We start from the raw sequence: 12,365 nt of genomic DNA, 5'->3' as shown, positions 1-12,365 counted from the left end.
AAAAAAAAAAAAAAAAAAAAAAGAATGCTAATTATATAGTGCATTATTTCACTTCACTCAAAATACTTGAACAATTAGAGTAACAATGTATTACTTATTGGCTATCATATTTTAAAAAATTAGAGGAAATAAAAAATACCCAGCACTGGCAAGGAGAAATGACACTACCATACAATCTCAGAACATACTGACATATCATTTCTTGAAGACAATCTGGCAGCTGTATTAAGAAAAACTATAGGCTGGGCACAGTGGCTCACACCTGTAATCCCAGCACTTTGGGAGGCTGTAGCGGGCGGATCACCCGAGGTCAGGAGTTTGAGACCCGCCTGATCAACACGGAGAAACCCTGACTCTATTAAAAATACAAAATTAGCTGGGCGTGGTGGCACATGCCTGTAATCCCTGCTACTCGGGAGGCTGAGGCAGAAGAATCGCTTGAACCCGGGAGGCAGAGGGTGCGGTGGGCTGAGATCGTGCCATTGCACTCCAGCCTGGGCAACAAGAGTGAAACTCTGTCAAAAAAAAAAAAAACAAGAAAAGAAAAGAAAAACTATGCATGGACTTTGATGATGCCATTCCATCTCCACAAATGTGGCAAATATACATAATTAGAGCTGTAAAAATACTCACTCTTGTGATATTTATACTAGTGAATCAACCCAAATACCAGTGAAACAACCCAAATAGCTAACAATTGGGGACTAGTCAAATATTATATATTCACATTATGTAGTCATCAAAAATGATTAGTTTTTAAACGCAGTCTAAGTCACATACAATCATAAAATGCCCAAATCTCAGATACAGATCAATGATTTTACCTCCCCACACACACAGGTACATACAAACACCAGTGAAACCACAATATCAAGATACAGAATGGTATCTTGATGTGATTAAATGGTAGAAAAATTTTAGTATACTTTGAATGATAAACATGATAACATGATTCTGTTTGTGTTGCAACACTGCATAATGTGTGTTTATGTGTGTGTGAATGTGAAGAAACAAAAAAAGACTGGAAAGATATATGACTAAATGTTAACAGTGATTATTTCTGCGTATTAGGCCAAGTGATTTACATTTTCTTTCTCAGTTATCTATCTATCTATCTATTTTTTTCTGAGATGGAGTCTCACTCTGTTGCCCAGGCTGGAGTGCAGTGGCGCGATCTCGGCTCACTGCAAGCTCTGCCTCCCAGGTTCACACCGTTCTCCTGCCTCAGCCTCCCGAGTATCTGGGACTACAGGCGCCCGCCGCCAGGCCCAGCTCATTTGTTTTTATATTTTCAGTAGAGACAGGGTTTCACCATGTTAGCCAGGATGGTCTCGATCTCCTGACCCTGTGATCTGCCCGCCTCGGCCTCCCAAAGTGCAGGGATTACGGGAGTGAGCCACTGCACCCGGCCAGTTATCTATATTTTCATCTATAATATTCACACATTAATTTCAGAATAAAGAAAAACACTCCTACAAATTATTGTTATTATTATGAGATGGAGTCTTGCTCTGCCGCCCAGGCTGGAGTGCAGTGGCCGGATCTCAGCTCACTGCAAGCTCCGCCTCCCGGGTTCACGCCATTCTCCTGCCTCGGCCTCCCGAGTAGCTGGGACTACAGGCGCCTGCGACGTCGCCCGGCTAGTTTTTTGTATTTTAGTAGAGACGGGGTTTCACCATGTTAGCCAGGATGGTCTCGATCTCCTGACCTCGTGATCCGCCCGTCTCGGCCTCCCAAAGTGCTGGGATTACAGGCTTGAGCCACCGCGCCCGGCCTATTTTATTATTTTTTTAGAGACAGGGTCTCGCTCTGTCGCCCAGGCTGGAGGGCAGTGGTGTGATCCCAGCTCACCGTAGCCTCACTCTTCCAGGCTCAGGTGGTCCTCCTGCCCCTAGCTGGGACTAATTTTTTGTAGAGACAGAGTCTCACTTTGTTGCCCAGGCTGGTCTCAAACTCCTGGACTCAAGCAATCCTTCCACCTTCACTTCCCAAAGTGCTGGGATTGCAGATGGGAGCCACTGAACCCAGCCTTGACTGGGTATTGACTGTGAGTATAGAGTGGGGAGAACTCAGAGAGAGAGAGGCGTGAGTGCAGGGGAGCCCTCCACCAGGATATACTTTATGGAGCTCGGTACAAAATGAACATGAAGCCCTTAGTTCAGAAATTATTATAAACTTCAAGACAACCCAGGAGAGCGTTAAGTCAGGCCCTCAGGAGTGGGGAGCCCTGTGTGACTCCCATGAAGCCAACTCTGACCTCCGCTTGCCTGTGGAGCCTCACTGCCCCCCGGCCAAGTTGTTAGGGAGAGAGTATAAGGCCTGGGGCTCCCTGGGCTATCTGAGGGAAGGCGAAGAGGGGAAGGATAGCTCAGTGTGGGCAGGCCTGGAGAAAGCCGAGGGAAGGACCCAAAGACCAGCAGACCTCTCCCCAGGAAGCCCCCTAGAGCCCGGCCCATGTCTGAGAGCAGCCCTCTGTCTTCTGTTCCCCCACACCAACCAGGCCGCTGGGTGGTCTAGACACATGTGGTCACATTTAGATGTTGATTGAAGCAAAATTGTTATAAGATTAGAATATTTAAGGTAACTTTAATTTCCACTGCATTGCTGGGATTTTTGAGGATGAGGCCAAGAGATCCCCTGGGGTGGAAGTAGGGAGAATGGTGGGGGCTGCAGGAGGGGTCTCCATCACCCCTGCCTGGGAGGAGAGGCTGTTGGCAACTCAGAAGAAGGAAGGAGAGCTAGACAGAGGGGAGGACTTCCCAGGAATCTTAGAAGCAGGAGTTCAGCCCTCCAGCAGATGTGGGGAGTGAAGGGCCGGCCTTGGTGGAATAGGAATTCACAGCACCACACCTCCTTCCCAGACTATCTGCACATCCTGGGCCACACATCTGTGCACACATCCCTCCCTTCAGGTTGCCAGACAGACAGAAAGGAGGGCCAAAGGAGGGTCCCATCCAGGACCTCCCAGGCTCCAACCTGGGGCGGTTGGGGCTCAGAGAGTTTTCTTATTGGCAGATCAATAGAAATTTAGAAGGAAAAGGAAAATAAGGTAATAGTAATCAGGATAACTAACATTATTATTATTATTATTATTATTATTATTAGAGACGAAGTTTCGCTGTGTCACCGAGGCTGGAGTGCAATGGCGCTAACTCAGGTCACTGCAACCTCTGCCTCCTCGGTTCAAGCGATTTTCCTGCCTCAGCCTCCCGAGTAGCTGGGATTACAGGCGCCCACAACCACGCCCAGCTAATTTCTGTATTTTTAGTAGAGACAGGGTTTCACCATGTTGGCCAGGCTGATTTCAAACTTCTTACCTCAAGCAATCTACCCACCTTGGCTTCCCAAAGCGCTGGGATTACAGGTGTGAGCCACCGCACCTAGCTGGATTACTAACATTATTATTATTATTAGAGACAAGGTCTCACTTTATTACCCTGTCTGGAGTTCAGTGACATGATCAAAGGTCACTGTAGCCTCGAATTCCTGGGCTCAAGCAATTCTCCCACCTCTGCCTCCTGAGTAGCTGGGATTCCAGATGTGTGCCACCACATCCCGCTTGCTTATTTATGTATTTGAGACACAATTTCACTCTTGCTGCCCAGGCTGGAGTGCAGTGGTGCAATCTCGGCTCACCTCAACCTCTGCCTCCAAGGTTCAAGTGATTCTCCTGCCTCAGCCTCCTGAGTAGCTGGGATTACAGGCATGCGCCACCATGCCTGGCTAATTTTGTATTTTAGTAGAGACGGGGTTTCTCCGTATTGGTCAGGCTGGTCTCAAACTCCTAACCTCAGGTGATCTGCCTGCCTTGGCCTCCCAAAGTGCTAGGATTACAGGCATAAGCCACTGCATCTGGCCAGCCCAGCTAATTTATTTATTGAGAGACAGGGTCTCACTATGTTGCCCAGGGCCATCTCAAATTCCTGGGCTCCAGTGATCCTCCTTCTCCAGCCTCCCAAAGTTCTGTGACTGCATTTATTATTATTAAATGCCCAACTATTATTGACCCATTACTATGTGCCAGGCTTGTATTAAGCCCTTTATTATTCTCTCTCTCTCTCTTTTGGTTTAAACACTTATTTCTCATCATTCTGGAGCCTGGAAGTCTGAGATCGGTGTGCCAGCATGGTCAGGTTTTTGATGAAAGCCCCTTCGTGGTTTATAGATGGGTGTTTTCTTGTATCCTCACCTGGTGGAGAGAGCTCATTATCTCTCTCTCTTTCTTTTTTTAGATGAGTCTTGCTCTGTTGCCAGTCTGGAGTGCAGTGGCACGATCTCAGCTCACTGCAGCCTCTGCTTCCCAGGTTCAAGCGATTCTCCTGTCAGCCTCCCGAGTAGCTGGGACTACAGGTGCACGCCACCACTCCCGGCTAATTTTTGTATTTTTAGTAGAGACAGGGTTTCACTATATTGGCCAGGATGGTCTTGATCTCTCGACCTTGTGATCTGCCTGCCTAGGCCTCCCAAAGTGCTAGGATTACAGGCGGAGCTCACTATCTCTTCTAAGAGATGGGCTAGCACAATGGTAAAGTGGAAGATGATGAGCAAGCTTTCCTGGAGCCACATCCCAGCTCTCTCTTCCCAGCTGTGTGGCCATAAGTGAGTGAGTTAAGCCTCTGTGCCTCAGTTTTCCCATCTACAAAGTGGGGACAATAAGGAGACCAACCTCAAAGAGCTGTTGTAAGGATTAAATGAGTTAATCCACATAAAGCGCTCAGAACAGTGCCTGGCATGGGGCAAGAGCCCTGAGTGTTTGCTGTTCGTCATCAGGGGCTGTTATCCCCCTTTCATAAAGGAGGAATTTGAGGTTTTAGAGAAATGAGGTCACTTGCCCACAGCTACAGACAGGCAGCACTGGGATCCAAACCCAGGTCTGCTGGACTCCTTAGCCCACTGTCTGAACCACCAGGCTGGTGCCAGAGCTGACTCTGCCAGGGGCCGTGCTAAGCAAGTTACATGTTGCGTCTGGTTCAGTTTAACCACCCACCCCATTTGATACCCCTGCCCAGGCCTAGAACAGTCCTTGAAGCCTTGCTGGCCAGCTTCTGATTGTTGTGGCTGAGGGAACTGAAGCCCAGAGAGGGGCAGCAACTTGCCCAAGGCCACACAGCAGGTGATCATAGGCAGAGCTGACCCACTGATATCCAGACACCACCAGAGACAGGCCAAGGTGGAAGCCCCTGATAGGGGCGGGTGAGGAGTCTGGCTGGGAGTTTGGCCTTGTCTAGTCAAGAGATGAGCGTTGGTGTGAGAGTCCACGACCTCTGAGCAAATAGCTGGTGGATAAGGAGACAGCGGCCACAAGGTCATGGCACAGCTGTCAGTCTCTCCTGGGGGATGGGGAGCTGAGGCACCTCTCGGGGTTGGGGAGGCGCCTGATGGCCAGTGAACACCAGGGCCACAGGACCTGGCCACAAGACAGGGCCCAGACTTGGCATCCAGGGCTGGTTGAAAGGAGAAGGAGCTGCAGCCCTCCCTCCCTGCAAGGCACTGGGCAGGGGCAGGTGGGGCAGGGGTTGGGGGGAAAGGGAGGGGACTGGGGCAGGTATGTACCTCATAGAATCAGGTCTGAGGACCCCAGAAAAAGTGTAAGGAGTGAGTCAGGAGACCCAGGGGTGGGATCCGAGTGGGGGACCGGCTGAATTTGTGTCCGAGTGTGGGTGTGAAGCCCGTGGGAGCCCCTTCCCCACACAGCGTGTCTCTCCCTTACCCACTTGTGTCACCAGGCCCCACTTCATGCAGCCCTCCCTCCCTTCTCTCTGAACAGCTCACACTCAGAGTAAAGTGCTCTGCATGGATTGACTGTCATCCTCACAACACGCCTATGAGAGCTTCCCAGATGGAGAAACTGAGGCACCAGAGGTTGCTTGCCCAGTGGCATGTGGCTGGTGGGTGGTGGCACTTGGATTTGAACCCAGTCTAACTCCAGGGTCTTTGCTGTCAACCTTTAGTCTCTGCTGCATAGCTCCCACCCCTTCCCAAGTCTATCCCCAGGCACACTCAACCCCCATCAGATCCCCATGCAGGGTCCAGTTTCCACACCAGCTTCGGGGTCAGGCTTCAGTAATCCCCCCTCAGTCGGTGCCCTCCTTGGCACCCTGCCAGCCAGGACCCCTCCCTTCTCTGGGCAGAGCCCCAGTCTGGGTCCCCTGTAGTTCAGGCCAGGAGGCCAGACCCAAAGACCCCTGGTAATTGCCCCCAATTCTGACGGGTGGGTTGGAGTAGGCCAGGCTCTGATGGTAGGTGAGGGTGAGAGGCCCCGTTGTGGAGTGGCGGGGCTGGTGTGTACTTGGCAGGGGGACAGAAAAGTGGGAGGCCCTCAGAGGGCAGGCAGCAGGAGGCAGAAGGTTGAGGGGGGTGGGCCCCGACCTGAGACAGCCTGGGGCCCTCCCTGCTCCTTTCCTGGACCTGGTGAAGGCTCTGCTCTTTCCTGCTTAGAAAACACACACACACACAGCCACACTCACACACCCACACACAGCCACCCACATCCCCCCACACAGACACACACCCACCCACACCCATACACACGCAACCACACACACCCACACCAAGCCATACACACACTCCCACCCCCCACACACAGCCACACGCACATCCACACCCACGGCCACACCCACACACCCACACACAGTCACACACACCCCCACACACAGCCACACCCACACACCCACAGTCACACACACCCCCACACACAGCCACACACACACTCCCACTCACACAGCCACACACCCCCACCCCCACAATCACACACACAAAATCACATGTACATATACCCACATAGCCACACACACCCCCCCCACAGCCACACATACCTACACAAAGCCACATAGCCACATCCACACACCCACATACAGCCACCCACACTCCCACACCCACACACAGTCACACCCCCCACACCCTCCCCCATGCACACATACCTCCCCACATGCACACACAGGAATACACCCCCCACACCTCCACACACCCACATACATGCAAACTCCCCCACACCCATGCACACACATGCACACACACTCACACACCCAAGCATACATACCTCCACATATGCCCACACCCACCTACATGCACGTGTGCACACACACACACAGAGGCATGCACACACACATACACACATGCACACACACGTACACACCCACCTACATGCACACACACGCACACAGGCAGGCGCACACACCCACGCCCACACCAACCTACATGCACACACGCACACAGACACACACACACACCCCCACACCCCAGAGTCCTCTCCTGACCTCATCTCCCCTTCCCCCTGCCCTTGCTGCCTCCCCCTTCCTCCCCTGCTGCCTGGCTACTGCCCCTACCCCCACCCCAACCTCCAACCCTTAATTGCTGTCCCTAAGGATGTCCTTCTGTGACAGCCCATCCTGTGGGCCTCCCTGGACTTCTAGAAGCATTTTGTCTTTGCCTGCTGGGCCACTACTCTCCCGGTCCCTGCCACCTTCTCAGTCTCCTTTGCCAACCCCTCTTCCTCTGCAGCCCTGTGAATGCCGATGAGTGTCCCGCCCGTGCCCTGCCCTCTTCCCTGGGCCCGCTCCTTACTCTATGGCATCAGTCGCCATCTGCAAACTGTGGACTCCTCCTCGCTCTCCCAGAACTCTCACCTCCCTTCCGGATCCGTGGAAGTCCCACAGGCTCATCCAACTCATTGCATCCGCCCTCCTCCTTCTGCTAGACCCCACCGCCCCCAGGCCTAGCCCAAAGCCTGTGCACTGTCCTTGACACTGCCTCTTCCTAGGCCCCTCGCTCAAACTCTGCCTAGTTCACCTCCTCACTCCCCTCACACTGGGACCTCCCTTCCCTTCCCCCTCGCTGTCCACCTCATAGGACCATGCCAGGGTATTCCCGCAGCCTCCTCGGTGTCCTGCCTCTATCTTCCTCCACACAGCTTCGGGCGGCGCTTTCCAAAACACAAATCTGACCACATGACTGCCCTGCTCCAGAGCCTTCCGTCACTCCCCATTTCCCGGGGACTAGGTCTGGCCAGCCTCAGCCTGCCCTGCCTGCCTCTGTGACCCCGGTTCAATGCCCTGAAGCCTGAATGTGCGGACCACTACTGGCCCCTGTGAGTCCTCCGGGCTCAGCCTACCGAGGTCACGTCTGCAGGCAGCCTTCTGGGGACTCCTTAGTGGGGGGCCGCCAGCCCGAGCTGCCCCTTCCCTGCAGGACCGCGCCTGGCCGTCCTTCTCAGCAGCCGCGTCCGTCCAGCCAGGCAGGTGGCCCCTCGAGGGCAGGGGCTCGCGGACTCCCCGGCGGCCGAGCCGCGGGTCAAGTGGACCAGGAGGGGTGGGGGCGGGCCGTCCGGGAGCGCGTGTGTGGCGGGGCTCGGCGTGGTGTCGGGGAGGGAGGCAGCCGTCGAGCCGGCTGGGGCCGGGCCGGGCGCGGGCCTTGGCCGTGGCTGTGGAAAGAGGAGGGCGGAGCCCGCCCCGACGCGCCTCTCCCGCTGCCCGCCCACTCCGCAGCCGCGAGGGGCGGCCGGCAGAGCGACGCGGAACCCGCCGGCCGGACCCGGACCCCGACGCCGCCGCCCAGCCGCGACGCCCCGTCCGGAGCCCGCGCCGCCGGGCCGCCCTCGAGGGCCGGGAGCGGCGCCCGGCGCGCCGCGCCCGCAGGTAAAGGCGGGGAGGCGGGCACTGGGCCTCGGGTTGGGGGAATCCGAGGGCAGGACCTAGGCTGGGCTTCCCCCAGCACCATGCGGGGCGCCAGGGCCGGCGCCTCGGACTCTGGGATGGGGACGCGGTGGGGACTTGGGCCAGGGGTCGCCTGAGGATGGGGAGCCCATCCCGTTCCCTGCACTCCGTTCCCTCCCAGGCAGGATCCCAGGAAAGCCCCCTCCTCCCTTCCTTTCCCAGAAGTGAGGGCTCCAGCATCAGACAGTGCCGGGAGGAACCCCCCGACGATGTGGCTCTGGGCGCCTCACCACCTCCCGGTCTCCCGTCCCACCTGTAAAGTGGGGATAACAAGGCTGCCCTTGCAGCGTGATGGAGGAGAGAGGAAGGAGTGAGGGGCCTTAGCATCCTCCCTGCTCTCACTCCTGCCCCCATCTCTCTGCCATTGCTGATTTGATGGAGACCTCCCAGTTATAAGGTTTTCCTCCTTAGCCCCCAAGTTCCTCCTATTCTAGGTGCTCTGTCAGTCCCCTTGCCCCATACTGGAGACAGGTTCCCAGGAATGTCCCTGTCAGGGGCTCAGCATCCCCCCAGCTCCAGACCGAGACTTGCAGGGGGTGAGAGCCACTGCCTGGCCAAGAGGAACTGGGATCTCAGGGCCCCAGAACAACCTCCCAGTGTCTCTGCCCTGGGTCTGGAGCCACCCTAGCCCCAGAAATCCTCCAGGTAGAGAAATGCTATTCAGCCAGAGGGGCCCAAGGAACGCCATTGCCATGGGGAAAACTTTGCTGGTTGTATGTGTGCGCACACGTGTGTGTGTGCCTGTGTGAGACCATGCTGGGTTCCTGACACAGACATGCAGCTGACCTCCTTAGGGGTGCCCGAGCAACCAGAAATCATTCCTCCCATCTGCTGTCAGCACCTCTTGCTCAGGCTGGCAGCAGGGGCCCATCCACTCCTCTTAGCAGAGTCCCCTTAGCAAGGACAGCCTCCCAGCAGCTGTACTGGGCATTTGAAAGGTCTGGGGGCCGTGGAGCTGAATGGCTGGAGGGTCAGGCAGCCTGGGGTCCCTCTCTGGGGACTGAGCTAAGATCGACTGATCCTTTTACTGCCCCCAAGCTGATGGTGCCTCAGGGCAGGAATTGTTGATCTCTGGACAGACACCATGGTTGGTGGTCTCGGTCAGGGCATAGGCGCCCTCATTGGCTTCCCACTGGACTGGTGAATACCTACAAACCCTTGGACACACAATGACCCGAGAGGATAATGAGGAGAAACTACAGACACACTCACCTAGCCACACACAGCCTTCTGAGAGCCACCACGTCACACACCGACCCAAACATTCATTAGATTCATGCGGACACACTCCTCTACTGAAATATACACCACCACAAGACACAGGCAGACGCATGCACACACACCCAAACTCCTACAGACACATGGCAGGCCCCACGTGCCCCAGCCAGACATACTCAGACAGGACGGCACACACACACATACGCTCACGCCCAGACACGCTCACCAGGGTCTCTTTCTCTGGTTTCACTTGTCTACCGCAGTGAAAATGAGAATTTCCGCTCTTTGGCTCAGAGGAAGGGGAAAGAAAATATGGAAGTGAATATGTCTGTTAGCAAGAAGGAGGAGAAAGATACTAAGCAGGGCTGTCAGCCTGAGCCCCTGTATTCCACTACCTTCTCTGCTCCTGCCTGAGCCGGAACAAAGGATGCACAGTCCCAGCTTCCTTGCCCTGCTGGCCCCCCAGCCCGCTCCAGAACTCTCAGTGGCAGGGATGGGATGCCTCTTATAGGGAAGTGGGGCCTCAGATGAGCTGGTGGCAGGAGGAACTTACAGTGTCGGGACGAAGGAATGAGAGAGACACAGCGGCCTCTCCTATGGGATGTGGCTGTGGTTCCACAGTGCCCTACTAGGTACCCGAGGAGGGGCACCATGCAAGCTGAAGTGCAGATCAGGGAAGGTGGCAGCTAAGAGATGTCTGGCCAGGACTTTCAAGGATGATAATTTTGACAGGTGCAGGGGATGGAAAGGGTGAATGGGAGGGTGTTCCCAGCTGAGGGCACAGTTCGTGCAGAGGTGTGAAGAGGGAAGCTTCAAGGTTCTCTCAGGGACAGTGAGTAATGGGCACTGTTGGATCACAATGGGGAGCAGGAGGGACTCATGACTTTGAGGTCAGATTTCTAAGGGCCCTGTCCAGAGAAAGGGTGTGAGCTGCAAATGATACAGTCTGGAAATCACTCTGGCTGCTCTGGGGAACAAGGATGAAGGGGGGATCTTCAAGGCAAGGGAGATCATGGAGGAGGCTGGGCAGAGTTTAAGGAGAAAGGTGACGGGATGAAGTAGGCGGTTGCCATGGGGATGAGAGGAAGAAGTAGATGGAAAGGAGTAAGCCAGTTGGCACTGGGGCCAGGAGCCTTGCACTAGATGGCTGTGGCCTGTCCCCAGAGAAGGCAGGTGCAGGGGAGATGTGGGTTTGGCCCTGAGGTCTGATAAGTTGAGATGACTGGGAGCCAGGGACTGAGTGTAGCCTTGAAGCCTGGGTGAGTTTGTGAGGCCATCTGTGGACACACATGTGCCCAAGTACCAGTCTTGGAAGTCTGGCTGCCAGAAAGAAAATTCCAGGCCCACTTTGTTCTGAGGGCATTTCCAGAGTGGGTGGAGTGTGGACAGCAGATCTTGAGTGAGGCAGCATGTGCTGCGTGGAGAGGAGCTGGCATTGGGAGTCAGACCTAGGACTTCCCATCTCTGAGCCTCAGTTTCCACATCTCTAAAATGGGAATGCTGTACTTGTCTCCAGAGTTGTTTTGCCTGTAGAGAGGTGAGGAGTAGTCCCAGGTCACATGTGTGATGGGGGTGTAGCACCTAGATTGACTGATCAGTGTCCATTCTACCTTTCTGGTTGGATCCTAGAAGTGGACTGGGGAGGACTGGCCCTGCTTCCATTCAGATTCTTGGGAAGGAGGCTGACTGTCCCCATGCAGCCTGGATGGGCTGGGATTCCTGGCTTTTTTTTTTTTTTTTTTTTTTTTTTTTTTTTTTTTTGAGACGGAGTCTCGCTCTGTTACCCAGGATGGAGTGCAGTGGTGCGATCTCAGCTCACTGCAAGCTCTGCCTCCCAGGTTCATGCCATTCTCCTGCCTCAGCCTCCTGAGTAGCTGGGACTACAGGTGCCCGCCACCGCACCCAGCTAATTGTTTGTATTTTTAGTAGAGACGGGGTTTCACTGTGGTCTGGATCTCCTGACCTCATGATCCACCCGCCTTGGCCTCCCAAAGTGCTAGAATTACAGGCATGAGCCACGGCGCCCAGCCCTCCTGTCTCTTGAAGGGGAAGAGGTCACATATGGGGGTGGCAGAGGGTTAGTGCCTCATGGGGAGAGCCAGGCGGCAAATGCTGGCCCAGCTCATGGATGGGGTTATGGAAACTCAGAGGGGAACTCACCTGAGGTCACATGGCAGCCAGCGGCAGAATCAAAACAGAGGCCAGGATCCCAGGCCCAGGTCCCCTTCCTCACAAAGGCTGCCGTCCCTCAAAGGACATGGAGCAGAGGGAACCTTGTCACTTGAGGTTCTGTGATTTCTTTCTTTTCTTTCTTTCCCTCCCTCCCTCCCTCCCTCCCTACCTCTTTCTTTCTTTCTTTCTTTCTTTCTTTCTTTCTTTCTTTCTTTCTTTCTTTCTTTCTTTCTTTCTTTCTTTCTTTCTTTCTTTCTTTCTTTC

The 12,365-nt window shown here is 54.6% G+C and overlaps 1 protein-coding gene across 1 annotated transcript in view; it reads left to right on the top strand.

Moving 5' to 3' along the window:
- The first annotated feature begins 8,588 nt into the window (after nucleotides 1-8,588).
- The window catches only part of COL8A2 (collagen type VIII alpha 2 chain), a 34,100-nt gene continuing 30,323 nt past the window's right edge, over nucleotides 8,589-12,365 (top strand). The window contains 1 exon segment of the mRNA XM_017884546.1: nucleotides 8,589-8,633. The gene's annotated coding sequence lies outside the window, so the exon portion shown is untranslated.

This window comes from Rhinopithecus bieti, unplaced genomic scaffold, assembly GCF_001698545.2.
Source record: "Rhinopithecus bieti isolate Rb0 unplaced genomic scaffold, ASM169854v2 scaffold_13029, whole genome shotgun sequence".
Taxonomy (NCBI): domain Eukaryota; kingdom Metazoa; phylum Chordata; class Mammalia; order Primates; family Cercopithecidae; genus Rhinopithecus; species Rhinopithecus bieti.
The sequence above is the reverse complement of the archived record's forward strand: the minus strand, read 5'-3'. Positions and strand labels throughout refer to the sequence as shown.